Genomic DNA, 12930 nt, shown 5'->3' with positions numbered 1-12930 from the left:
CACTAGACACAGTTATGCAGATATATGGGGGAAGTGGCTCAGGCAGCACGAACAGTGACTGCAACGGAAATAGTATTTTTTTAAATCTCTGAAGCTTAACTCAGGAATCCAAAAAGGCACATTCCCTCTAAGCAGTGCAGATATTTTGAGGCCTAAGTAATGTACTAACTTTTTGCACTTTCAAAGACCACATGAAAGAAGGCTTCTCCTAGGTTAGTGGAGTTATTTAAAATTATAGATGCTGGAGCATCTATAGTAGTTCATACCTACTAAACTGGAGTCTCCAGGTGGGGGAGACACAGCATATCTTTTGAAATACTTTTGCTATGCTCCTCAAGGTCATTAACTCTTTAAGTGTAAAGAACTTGAAAAAGAGACAGCACAGTGCTTTCAACTTGGCACTCCTTATGTCTAGTTCTGTGGACAGATCCTACCCAAGTCAACTACTGATCCATTAAATACCATCTGGTCCAGTAGTTCTCAAACCAGGCTCCCTGGCATCCCCTTAGGGCACTGGGGATAGCAGCAAAGGCTCTTTCTTTCAGCAAACTGCTCTGCTTGATTTTATTTAGGTTTGAAGAAAGGGTGTTCCTGCTTTTAAATAAAAGTTAGAAAACTATGAACGTAGTTTGACATAAACTCAAATCCATGGAACTTAAGATATGTATAAGCTGAAAAAGAAAAAGAACACACTAGTGAACCAGGCAGGAAAGTTTTGCTTTATTTTTTATTTTATGTGTTTTGAATCATGTATTTTTCCTTTTGAATTTTAAAAAACAAAACAAAAAACACCTCTATGTGCAGAACATGGTCCTAAATGCTGACACTACTCAATATCTTCAAACTATTCTCTTTTTGGAGGCAAAGCATTAACACTACTCAAAGAGAAAGAGGATTTTGGAGAGACATTTTTAATGGATGGTTTTAAGGAAGACTAGAAAAAGCTTCTTCATTTTTGTTTTGAGTGGTAAAAATAGAATATGCGCATATAACTAATATCTGTTATAAAAAGGGGAGTTTTTGCAAGGTCAGCACTATTGTAAATGCATATGGCTCAAATGCAGCAGCTCCAGGGCGTGGCAAAAATCACGTCCCCTCTGGATATAGCCCATATGCTCCATGAAGGGAGCTTACCTCTGTTTTCCCAGTGCCTAATATAATACCTGGCTCAGGTTAAGTGCTTAAAACCTTGGCTGCTTGGGAGGGAAAGAAGAATCTGTTGGCTTATTATGGGTAAATGGTTCAGGTCAAGAACATTTCTGAGCATCTATTACATACCTGGTATGATGCTGAATGTTTGGAATATGAAAATTAATACAACACAGGCCCTCCCTTCAAATCTCATAATGGAAGATAGTCCCATAAATGGACCCTTCCGATATAATGCAGAAAGTGCTCTCACAGCAGTGAGCAGAGAGTGCTCTATGATCACAGAAGAAGGGCTCCCAGTCCAAGCAGGGAGCTTAGGGAGGCTTCCCATGAACCTGGTCCTTGTTGAACAATTCACCACACCTCAGTTTGGAATTTAACTAAAGGTAGATGAAAGACACGCAATATAAAAACAAAAAATGGGGATCTGTCTTACCTAAGAAGAGGCTGGTTTAAGTGACTCTTAATCTTCTAACAGATACACCCCTTTGGGAGTCTAATGAATGCCGATATCCCTCTCCTCAGAGAAATGAACGCACACGCACACGTGAGCGCACGCGCACGCGCACACACACACACACACACACACACACATACATACACACACACAGTTTCACATACACTTTGAGGGAGTCGGTGGACCAACCCCAGGTGAGAAACTGTTCTAGAGCACTACTTCAGAAAGCATCACAGAAGGAAAGTTTTTCTACTAGGTCGGGGGGTGACTATATGAAAAACTGACGTGAGGCTTCCCTGATCTCTTATCTAACACAGTAATGACTAAAAAAGGAAAAATTATTTTGGAATGATTAGATCAGGGTGACCTAAACTTCAGCTGCAAACTGGCTGAGAAAACCAGAGGGTGAAGGGTTTGGGGGCAAGTGGCAGAGAGAAAGTCAAAGTAAATTTGTCAGAAAATAGATAGCACCGGGTGTTACCTATTTTGGCTTTCTTTCCCCACAGGCTCTTGAGAGTTGGGATTTCTTGCCAATTGAGTTCAGCTATTTACAGGTAGTCAAATCTCTGAAATGAGTGCAGGCCCAGGAGGAATCTGCGTTGGGTCTTGCTAGAAACAAGTGACCCTGTTAGGCAGCCACATCGGTGAAACTAACACAGGTGACTGGCGGGGTGATCCATCCTGGAGTCTATTCCCACATCCACTTCAAAAGTTGAAAAAGTCTTTAGAAATCGTCTCTATCCATGGAATTCTATTCTACATCATCCCTGAAAAGAGCAAGCGTCTGGTTGATTGCTTACTACAAAATCAATATTTGCTTTCTTGTAACTTCCAGAAGAAGGTCCTAGATTTGTTTTCCACAAACAACAGGTTTATGTTCTCTTCTGCCAAAAACTGTTGTCTTTAAATTATCTGAAAAATGGTCATGTCTTCTCCTTTATCATTTTTTTCAAATATCTAGACTCAGTAGCATTAAATATTCCTTCCAGTTTCTCTCCTCTTGACTACCTTTGTCAACAGCCCTCTTAAAGCCTGGCTCTCAGAATGAACGCCAGACACAGCCTATGTAGTTCCTTGCGTATGGGTCTCAACATTCCATGATCTGGACATTACACTATTAATACACTGTCAGACAGTGCTTTTTTTTTTTTTTTTAAAAAAGCAGCTGAATTATACCATGGCTAATCTAGGCTTAACTGCCTTTTTCTTATGAACTGTTGCCTAGCCATATCTCTTCATCCTTGATGTTACAGAGTTTAGGAGAAGGCCATGGGACCCTACTTTTATCCCTCTTAAATTGAATGTTAAGTTTCTGCCTGGTGCTTTGCAATGTTTAAATGAACCTACATACATGACTCCTAAACCTTCATCTCCAGTCCTAGCTTCTCTTCTATTTACGACTAAATCTATATTTTCAACTGCTAAACCTATATTTTCAGCTGCTAACTATCAGATTATTGAATCCATATGGTGGGACAGGCCCTGATACTAACATTTTCTTTGTATCATCTCATTTAATCCTTATGAGATTGAAGGTAGTTATAGCTACTGTACAGGTGTGGAAACTGAGGGACAGTTCTGTCCTTTTGTTAAAAAACATGGAGACATTTTTGGTTGTCATAATAAATAGGAGGGGGGTGCCTTGGTATTCAGTGGATGGGGGTCAGGGATCCAGCTCAACAAAACAACGGAAGTTTTGCATCTTGCACAATTTTCATAACACTGAAAAATCTGATTTTAGTTACCTGAGATTAGAGCTCTGACTCTTTTTTTTTTTTTTTCCTGCGGTATGCGGGCCTCTCCCGTTGCGGAGCACAGGCTCCGGATGCGCAGGCTCAGCGGCCATGGGATCTTCCCGGACTGGGGCACGAACCCGTGTCCCCTGCATCGGCAGGCGGACTCTCAACCACTGCACCACCAGGCAAGCCCCAGAGCTCTGACTCTTAATTTCATATATCCTCAAAGGACTTTTGCACGGTTTTAACACATACTGAATTTTCTAGAAACACAATTACTAAGTAAGTCGAGGGAGGACTGTACTTTGTGTTCCTGCAGCTTCATCAAAAGTTGTTCACCGTTTTGAAAAATTAAGTCACCAGCAGCATTGAAACTCATTTGATATTTGATTTAGCAATGTATACACCAATATCAGTCTGTGCTTATACTGTCTCATCAGGGTGACTCTGTGTATAGATACAAACATACTCATTTAGCCTCATTTCAAAATGTTAAATATAAAATTGGAAATATTCTATGGAATTTTATCTTAACTCTTCAAAACTGAACCTTTTCCTTGTAGGTAGGTACAAGCATCTGATTAATTCATTATGTCTTCTAGTATAGAGATGCTTGAATATTTACACATTAAATCACATACTTCCGCTTAAATTCTCCTATATTTTATAGCTGGGGTAGTTTAATAGTTTTTAAAAATTATTTGTGGAAGTAATTATATCACCTGCAAACTGCATTTCAGAACAGTAAAGGGGTTGCAGGTTCTGGTATGAGACTATTGCTACATTACCTCTCTACTGCTCTCCCAGCATGGGCTACACACCTCCCTGCCTTTGCTTCTGCTGTTCCCTCTGCCCGGCTGGTCTCCTCGCTGCCCTTCCCACACCCCAATTCACATTTCTCTTTCAAGACCCAATGTAAGTTTCATGTCCTTGAACCCTTCCACACTCCCCACCGCAACCCCTTCCTCCCCTGCCGCATGCAACCTGGTCATTCTCTCTTTTGGTCTCTCTCTCCCAAAGAACTTTGATTCTTTGCCTGTCTGACCCATTCTCCTCAAAGCAGCAAAGAGTGATCTTAAAATATTAAGTCCTGTCCCCCCTTTGCTCTGCACTTAGAATTAGATCCAAATGCCCTCTATCATGGGCCTGTATGACCAGGCCCCTCTCACCTCTCTGACACCTCTAATCCTCTCAGTCTCACTGGCCAGGCTTCAATCACAATGGCTTTCTCTCTTTTTTTCCAAAAAGGCAAAGTCTTCTCACATTCAAGGGCTTTGAACTCTGCTTAGAAAGCTCTTGACCCTCCATTCACTTGGCTAGCTTCTCATTTTTTAGGAATCAGGATAAATATCACCTCCTCAGAGAAGGCTTCCCAACTTACCTTTTTAGAAGTCCCTCTGCTGTACTGATTTTGGCCCATTTTTGTTTACTTCATAACAGTTAGGACAATCGGTTAGACTCACTTGTCTGATTTCACTATAGAATATGAGCTCCCTGAGGAGAGGAGACCAAGGCTGTGACTCTCTAGCCCTAGCACAGTAGTTGAAAAACAGGTGTTTGTAGAGTGAATATACAATCATGCACATTTTACAGTTATTTTCTGTCTTTTGAACATATATTCACCTCACAGACCCCAGCAACTGGCAGAGTCCACAGCACACAACAGAGCTTGAATCTAGTTTCTGCATTCATCTACTCTCAGCTTTGGCTTCATGTTTTTTAATCAGCTGGAAGACTTATTACTCTGCTTTGCCTTTGGAATTTTTTTCTTGGGAAAATACAGGTCTGGTGGGTATGGTCCTGGAGCTCCTTGGTCATCCCAGGCCCGTGCCCAAGTCTAAACAATTCTCCCAACACACAGTGGCTGACAACAGCCACCTGCGACAACCTCACAGAGAACTCAGCGAGCTCCCCCAGGGTCTGCAACATCAGAGGAGGCGCATCCCAGACCACAGCGTGCATCAAGGTTGGGCCTGGTTTCTGGAATAAATGGACTATCCATTCAAAATCATTATATGTTGGCTTTGGAGGTCCACTTAATCACACACCTGGACTTGACTATGTTGTTATGTCTTCTAGCGTAGTTATTGAGCATTAACACATCAAAATATATGTTATTATAAATTACTTCCTCGAAAATTCTCCTTTATATTATGGGTAAGGTATTTTAACAATTTAAAAGAATTACATGTGTAGGTAATCGTATTATCTACAAACTGTTTAAAGGGAGTGCAAGATCTGGGAGAGTTGAGAATCACTGCTATAGCACAACTATTAGAAACAAAAACTACTGACTGATAATATATGTGATATGCTAATAGGGGATGGAGCCTCAAAAAGTGTAAGGCATAAACATCTCTATTATCAAGAACTCTAAAATCCAGTTGAAGACACCAACTTGAAATAACAACATAAGCAAATCAATTACCCCCTCCCTAATATGCCAGAAGGCAATTCTATCATGATCACACAACTGTACAATAAATTAAGAGGTCAAGAATGCTTGATATTTGCTTTTGTCTTTCTCTGTCTTGATCCCTCAATAAGTACTAATGCATTAGTACTTAATCGAGAGATATGAACTTTGTGCTTTTCCCTTCCTCTCTTCAGTGAGACGTATAGCAGATTGCTAACCTATCAACTTAACCACTAAATAAAATGACCATCAATCATCCTGCCCCAGGGATCTGGCCACAGGGGCCCCCCCTTGAAACTGCCAGCCCTATGGCTGCCTAAGAAATCCCTCTGGCTTCAAAATCCTCTCTCCCCAGCTGACAAGGGCATTCTTACCTATGCACTAAGGATGGCTGTACAGACTCATTCTGGGAACCCTCCCTTTAATGCTGCAATTCTCTCTGGTCCCTATACTTGCTGCCTGCAGAGGCCCTGGAATAACTGTACTTTTTGTAGAAATTGTAAATCTTCCTTCAATTTTTCATGTCCTTCCATGAACAGAGTGCGCCATGAACTGCCTACTTTTCTTAATATCTCATTCCCAACTTTATTCAGACAGATAACGTGCCCAGCTAAGAGACATCTGTTTTCCAGCCTGCCTTGCAGTTCAGTGGGGCCATGAAACTAAATTCTAACCATTAAGCAAAAGTTGTTGGATGGGACTTCTGGGACAGTTCCTTAAAAGAGAGGCAGAGAGCCGGGAGTACACGTTTGTCCTTCCTTCCTCCTTTCTGAAATACAGTGTGATGGCTCTCTTGGAATACAAGATGGCTTTGAGGATGAAAGCCACATGCTAAAGACAGAGTAGAAAGACAGGAAGAACCTGGGTTCTTTGGGATGACAAAGCCTCCATTCCAGCTCCGGCCAGTGTACCTCCAAACTTTCCTTAGGTGAGGAAAAAATTCACCATTATGCGCTTAGTTAGGCAACTTCCATTCTGGGATTTCTGTTACAAGCAACTAAGCCTAACCCAAATTGATTCAGGAGGTTAACCCATGAAACGTCGTCTTTCCCCAATAATCTCATTCTGTCAGAGCCTTTATCTTGGGTTTGCAGTTATGCCAGTCCTAAACCCTATAACAGAGAAAGATATCCTTGAAGAAATACGTCTGTAGACACTTCGGGGTGAAAGTAGAGAGAGTTTCATGGTACTATTCTTTGAGCATATTATAAATACAGTAGGCTTCCCCAGGCTAGCCTGGAGAACTAACCGCCAAGATCTGCATTGTTCCTCCAGGAAAAAAAAAAAAGTTCTGAGTCCAAACAATTGATATACAAATAAAATGTGTAGAACACAAGCAATGAAGATTACAAAAGACAGCAAAAGAGTAGAAAGAACCAAAAGGTCTTGATAATCAACTCTTTAATTAAAAAATAAGACCACAGTTACTATGGAAGTGCTAATGTAGGGCTGCAGTACTACAATTTAGTAGTCCATTAGATACTCTAGTGGTTAGGGGTAATTCTAGAAGACAATATCACATGTTACCCCAGTACTTAAAGGAATTAACCAGGAATTCAGCCCTGCTTTTTCATCCTCCCCCACAATCAACCACAATGGTTTCCTATCAGCCCCAATTCCTGGCCTCTTCCCAGACATATTCTGGGAAATTTATCTGTAGTTTAAAGACACCTAAGAGAGGGACTTCCTTAGTGGCGCAGTGATTAAGACTCCACGCTCTCAACGCAGGGGGCCCAGGTTCAATCCCTGGTCAGGGAACTAGATCCCACATGCATGCCACAACTAAGAGTTTGCATGCTACAACTAAGAGCCAGCGAGCCACAACTAAGGAGCTCTCGAGCTGCAACTAAGGAGACAGCCTGACACAACTAAGGAGCTCGCCTGCTGCAACTAAGACCCAGCGCAACCAAATTAATTTTTTAAAAACTATTAAAAAAAAAGAGAGACACCTAAGAGGGATGGAAATAACACACTACAGTGTTTCAAGACCAAATATGGCACAGCTTCTGTACAGAACGAGAGTTATAAGCAAAATTCATCATTTACTCATAGTTGAAAACTGGCTGGCCAAAGAAAATGAACTTGGTTTATAACACAAAAGTAGTACAGATACTTTATTCTCCTCTTTCCTCTGGATGGTTCTGCCTTGTCATGATGTCCTGAACATAATATGTAATTTATAAATAACAATGGTTTTATTTCTTGTGTACATAGAGTGATCATATTTCCCAATTAAAAAACCAGGACATAAAGGATGACAATGCACTTTTGTGCTACCTGTGAAGATAAGAGTTAGTTGGGGAGAAACTGCTTAAATACCAACATAAGGAAATATTTAGAAACAGTACATTTTCCACTGCCTAGTTTTCTTTTTAAATTAATTTCATTGAGGTAAAATTTATATACAATAAAACATACCCATTTTAGACTACAGTTCAGCAAGTTTTGACAAATGTATATACTGGAATAATCACCACCATGATCAAAATATAGAATACTTCTACTACCCCAAAAAGTTCCCTCTTACTCCTGTGCTTTCAATCCGCCTGCCTCTACTCTCAGCCCCAAGCAACCACCGATCTACTTTCTGTTATCCCAATATTTTGAAACTGGATTCCTTTAAGTACACATAACAGCAATGAGGATGAGTTTTAAAAATTGCTTAATAAAATTGTCTCCAACATTTTAAATAAGAGAATCTAAAAATCTGGTTGTAATTTTAAAAGTTCAAGAAAATGTATATGCTTCAATCTTCTTGATTATATATAATATTCTAAAACTATTGCAATCATTTAAATGATAAAATAGTGTCAGAAAAAGTACTAAAGTCTAATAGCACATTTTACACTTTTCTGTCTTAAGGCTTGGCTCCACATTCAACTTTAAACTCCCACGGGAGCCAAGTCTTTTATTCAAGTTGGCATCCCTGGTACCTAACACAGCACAACGAATGTTCAAAAATTGCTGAGTTACTGATCTAGGTGACTAGATCTAATTTTATGCTGAAACTAAGTTGCTCCTAAACCTGTTCCAATAAACAAGTTAAATAATTGTTGCAGACTCAAACACCATTTAAAAAATGCTATACAAGCAACCAAATCTTCCAAAATTTTACAGGTTTTTTTAAAAAATTTATTTTTGGCTGCATTGGATCTTCGTTGCTATACGCAGGCTTTCTCTGGTTGGGCGAGTGGGGGTGCTCTGCCTTGAGGTGCACGGGCTTCTCATTGCAGAGGCTTCTCTTGTTTCAGAGCATGGGTTCTAGGCACGCGGGTTTCAGTAGTTGTGGCACGTGGGCTCAGTAGTTGTGGCTCACGGACTCTAAAGCACAGGCTCAGCAGGTGTGGCGCACGGGCTTAGTTGCTCCGTGGCATGTGGGATCTTCCCAGATCAGGGCTCAAACCCATGTCCCCTGCATTGGCAGGTGGATTCTTAACCACTGCGCCACCAGGGAAGCCCAATTTTACTGTTTTAACCAAAGAACTTAAGAAAAACTGGTAAGATACTGATAATACAGAATAGTGGCTTTTTTTAAAGCCTACCATGACCAGAAAATAATTCATTCTTAATTTGTTTACCACTAAAAAATGGTATATTTTGAGTTGGAGTGTTCTCAGAGCCTAGATTTGGTGTGAGCTAGTATAAGCTCTAGGCTCTGAGAATACCCCAATTCAAAACTATTTGTTCTTTTACCGGGCTGTTTGGGTGACTTGTGGTCATGGTTAATTGGAGTCTATCTATCACGTTAAAAGTTGTCTCATTCTATTTATTCTCCATGCCTAGATCACACACATAGGAAAACTGAATATACATAATACTATAATGAACTTACATCTGAATAAAAAAAGAAAAAAACCCCAAACAAAAATGGAACTTTAAAACAGTATAATTAACTATAATTACTATGTAAAACTTATAAAGGATAAATACTTCAAACAGCCCCTTAAATGAACATTATAAATTAGCAAGTACTTAAGGCCCTTTTCCCCTTGAAAAAATTACCTCAGGTAACAAACAGAAAAGAGGTAGTTAACTCTACCCACAGATAGGCTTGGATAAATACCCAAATTCTTACATTCCAATTTGCCTCATCAGAAAGCATCATGGGCCATCAAACCCCTTTAAACATCACTAAACCACCTGGCTCAATTTCAACATACTCTCATAACTATGTTATAAAGCCCAGGACAGGCTAGAACTAATCTTCCATGTGCTGCATTTTGAGATTCTGTGTCCTGGTGACTTAACAAGGCCCCTGACTCTCAGCAGTCAATCTGAATCACAACATAAAATGGAATCTACCTGGGAAATGTTCTTGGGGCAAATCCCTTTTGCTATATGTTGATTCTTAATAGCTTCAATTACGATGATACTTATAGACGATGATAAAATGTAACACCTGTCATTCTTACCTAATGAGTCAGAGATAAAGAAATTTTATGGTACTGTCACAAATTCCCTACCTTCCTCACGAAGTAGAGAATAAAATGTTCCAAATAGATGCTTTACTTAGATCAGTCAATGATATGATGTATAGCTAAACGAGGCCAATTTCATTTGTCTTATATGAAAGTCAGTTAAGTGTCAAAATCATAATTTTTGGCCAACTTTAAGGCTACAGGATATTTTCCAATAATACCACTATATTTACCAGTGTATTTATCAGTATATATAAATATTACATATTTATCACTGAATGAATTTAAGTAGAAGCTGTAAGTAAAAACTTATAAAACTCGTCAGAAGGCTGAAGAGAGCCAAGAATTTCTTGTCAAGATTGAAAAATGCTACAATTGATTAACTAGAAGCCACAGAAAACTGGACAAGGGTGAAGGTGGGGTTTAAGTTAAAACACCCTCTGAAGGGCCCCTAAAGACCAAATAGCAAAACAAGAAATGGTTAAGACTAGGGGAAAAAAAATACACTTATATGATCACTGAAATACCCATTATGGATTCAGCACTATGTTAGCAGTTTGGGGGAATAAAAAATTATACAACATAGTCCCTGTTCCCAAAGAGCTTACAATGCTGTTAGAGAAACAAGTCATAGGCATTCTATGTCACACGCCATTTAAATAACAATCCAAATAAAACATACAGGAATGAAGGCAAGGAATGGATGGATGTAAGTACAAGTGGTTGAGAAGGTTTCATAGCCACGGAATCTGAGCCGGGCCCTAAGAAGTTGAATTTTAATAGGCAGAAATTGAGAAGAGCATGAGCAAAGGCCAGAAGATGAGAGAACACGGTGGTCCAGCACTCTGCAAGGAGACTACTCAGGGACACGTGCAGAGGAGACAGGTCATGTCAGTCATACTGAGGAGAGTCTTAAATGCTATTATCCTTACACAATTTAAAGGCATGAAATGTCTGTGAATATAATTAACATATTTAAATATTTTCATAAGAAACTGTTTTGGAAATAATTAGAGGAGGAGTCAGAACTAGAGGAGAGTAATTTCAGAAAGGATGATGTAGACCAGAGGTTCTCGAAGTGGTCCACAGACCTTGTGGGGGGGGGTCTCTGAGACCCTTTCAGAGGATCTGTGAGGCTGAAACTATTTTCATAATACTACTAAGATGTTATTTTCCTATTTCACTGTGTTGACATTTGCACTGATGGCACAAAAACAACGGTGAATAAAACTGCTGTTGTCAAGCTGTGGAACCAAAGTGTACTAATAGCATTGCATTCTTTTTTTTTTTTTAAACAGCCTTATGAGGCATAACTGATGTACAATAAACAGTGTATATTTAAAGTGTACAATTTGATGAATTTTTTACATACATATACACCTGAGAAACCATCACTACAATCAAGATGACATTTTGATCATGTCCAAAAGTTTTCCCATAACCTTTTGTAACCTCTCTCTACCCCCTCATTCTTACATAACCACTGATCTATTTTCTGTCACTATACATTTGTTTGCAAGTTCTACAATTTTAGATAAATGGAAGCATATAGCAAGTACTCCTTCTTCATGCTAACACTAACCAAAGGCAAACTAAACAAAGCAGACTTTGGACAAAGTAGACATCAGAACAAGGAAGAACTCAGGAAAGAGAGGATCATCACATCTTGATAAAGTATCAATCCATTAAGAGGACATAATAATCCTAAATGTGTATGACCCTAAACTGTTACTAGCTGCAAAACAAAAACGGACTAACCTAAACTGAAAAAGAAATAAATATGCAATTACAGTTGAGAAATTTTAATACCTGTCTCTACATAATGGGTAAAACAAGTGTACGTAAAATCAGTAGGGATACAGGGGACACGAACAATCAACTTAATTGACATTTATAAAAGACAAAAACAGCAGAATACACATTATTTTCAAGTGCCCAAGCTATCAAGATTGACTATATTCTGGGCTATAAAACAATAAATTTAAAAGAACTGAAATCATACAAAGTATGTTCTCTGAACACAATAGAATTAGAAATCAGTAACAGAAAGACAGCTCGAAAATCCCCAAATATGTGCAAACTAAACATTATACTTCTAAGTAAACCATAAGTCAATGGAAAAATCGCAAGGGAAATCACAAGAAAATATTTTGAATAGAATAAAAATTATCTTGGAAACTTGTATCTTGAAACTCATCAGCTAGAAAGCTTCCTAAAACTTAGAAGACTTTTCTGATGAGAATGGTGATGCTATTAACAAATGTCACTTTTTTTATAATAAAGTATACAAAGATGCATCAACATTTCGAAGATCTATATAGCTTAGGAAACCAGTATTTCCCAAATGGCCAATGAAAAGTATTACAAAAGATCCATTCCATGCAAGATAGACCAATGGATTTTACTGAAAGACTAGGAAGGGTTCATTGATCACGGATTCAGATTCTTTTTTTTTTTTCTTTTTTTGGCGGGGGTACGTGGGCCTCTCACTATTGTGGCCTCTCCCGTTGCGGAGCACAGGCTCCAGACACGCAGGCTCAGTGGCCATGGCTCACGGGCCCAGCCGCTCCACGGCATGTGGGATCTTCCCGGACCAGGGCACGAACCCGTGTCCCCTGCATCGGCAGGCGGACTCTCAACCACTGCACCACCAGGGAAGCCCATGGGTTCCGATTCTTGATTGCAACAAACGAACGTTTAAGAGACTACTCATTAGTGGTAGAAACAACCCAAATTTGGTGGAATACCAAAAAA

The 12930-nt window shown here is 39.4% G+C and overlaps 1 protein-coding gene across 3 annotated transcripts in view; it reads right to left on the bottom strand.

Annotated features, from left to right (window-relative positions):
* Positions 1-12930, bottom strand: part of HSPBAP1 (HSPB1 associated protein 1) — a 67409-nt gene that overhangs the window by 31398 nt on the left and 23081 nt on the right. The gene's annotated exons all lie outside the window — the stretch shown is intronic.

This window comes from Stenella coeruleoalba (assembly GCF_951394435.1).
Source record: "Stenella coeruleoalba genome assembly, chromosome: 5".
Taxonomy (NCBI): Eukaryota; Metazoa; Chordata; class Mammalia; order Artiodactyla; family Delphinidae; genus Stenella; species Stenella coeruleoalba.
This window is presented reverse-complemented; position numbering and strand designations above follow the sequence as displayed.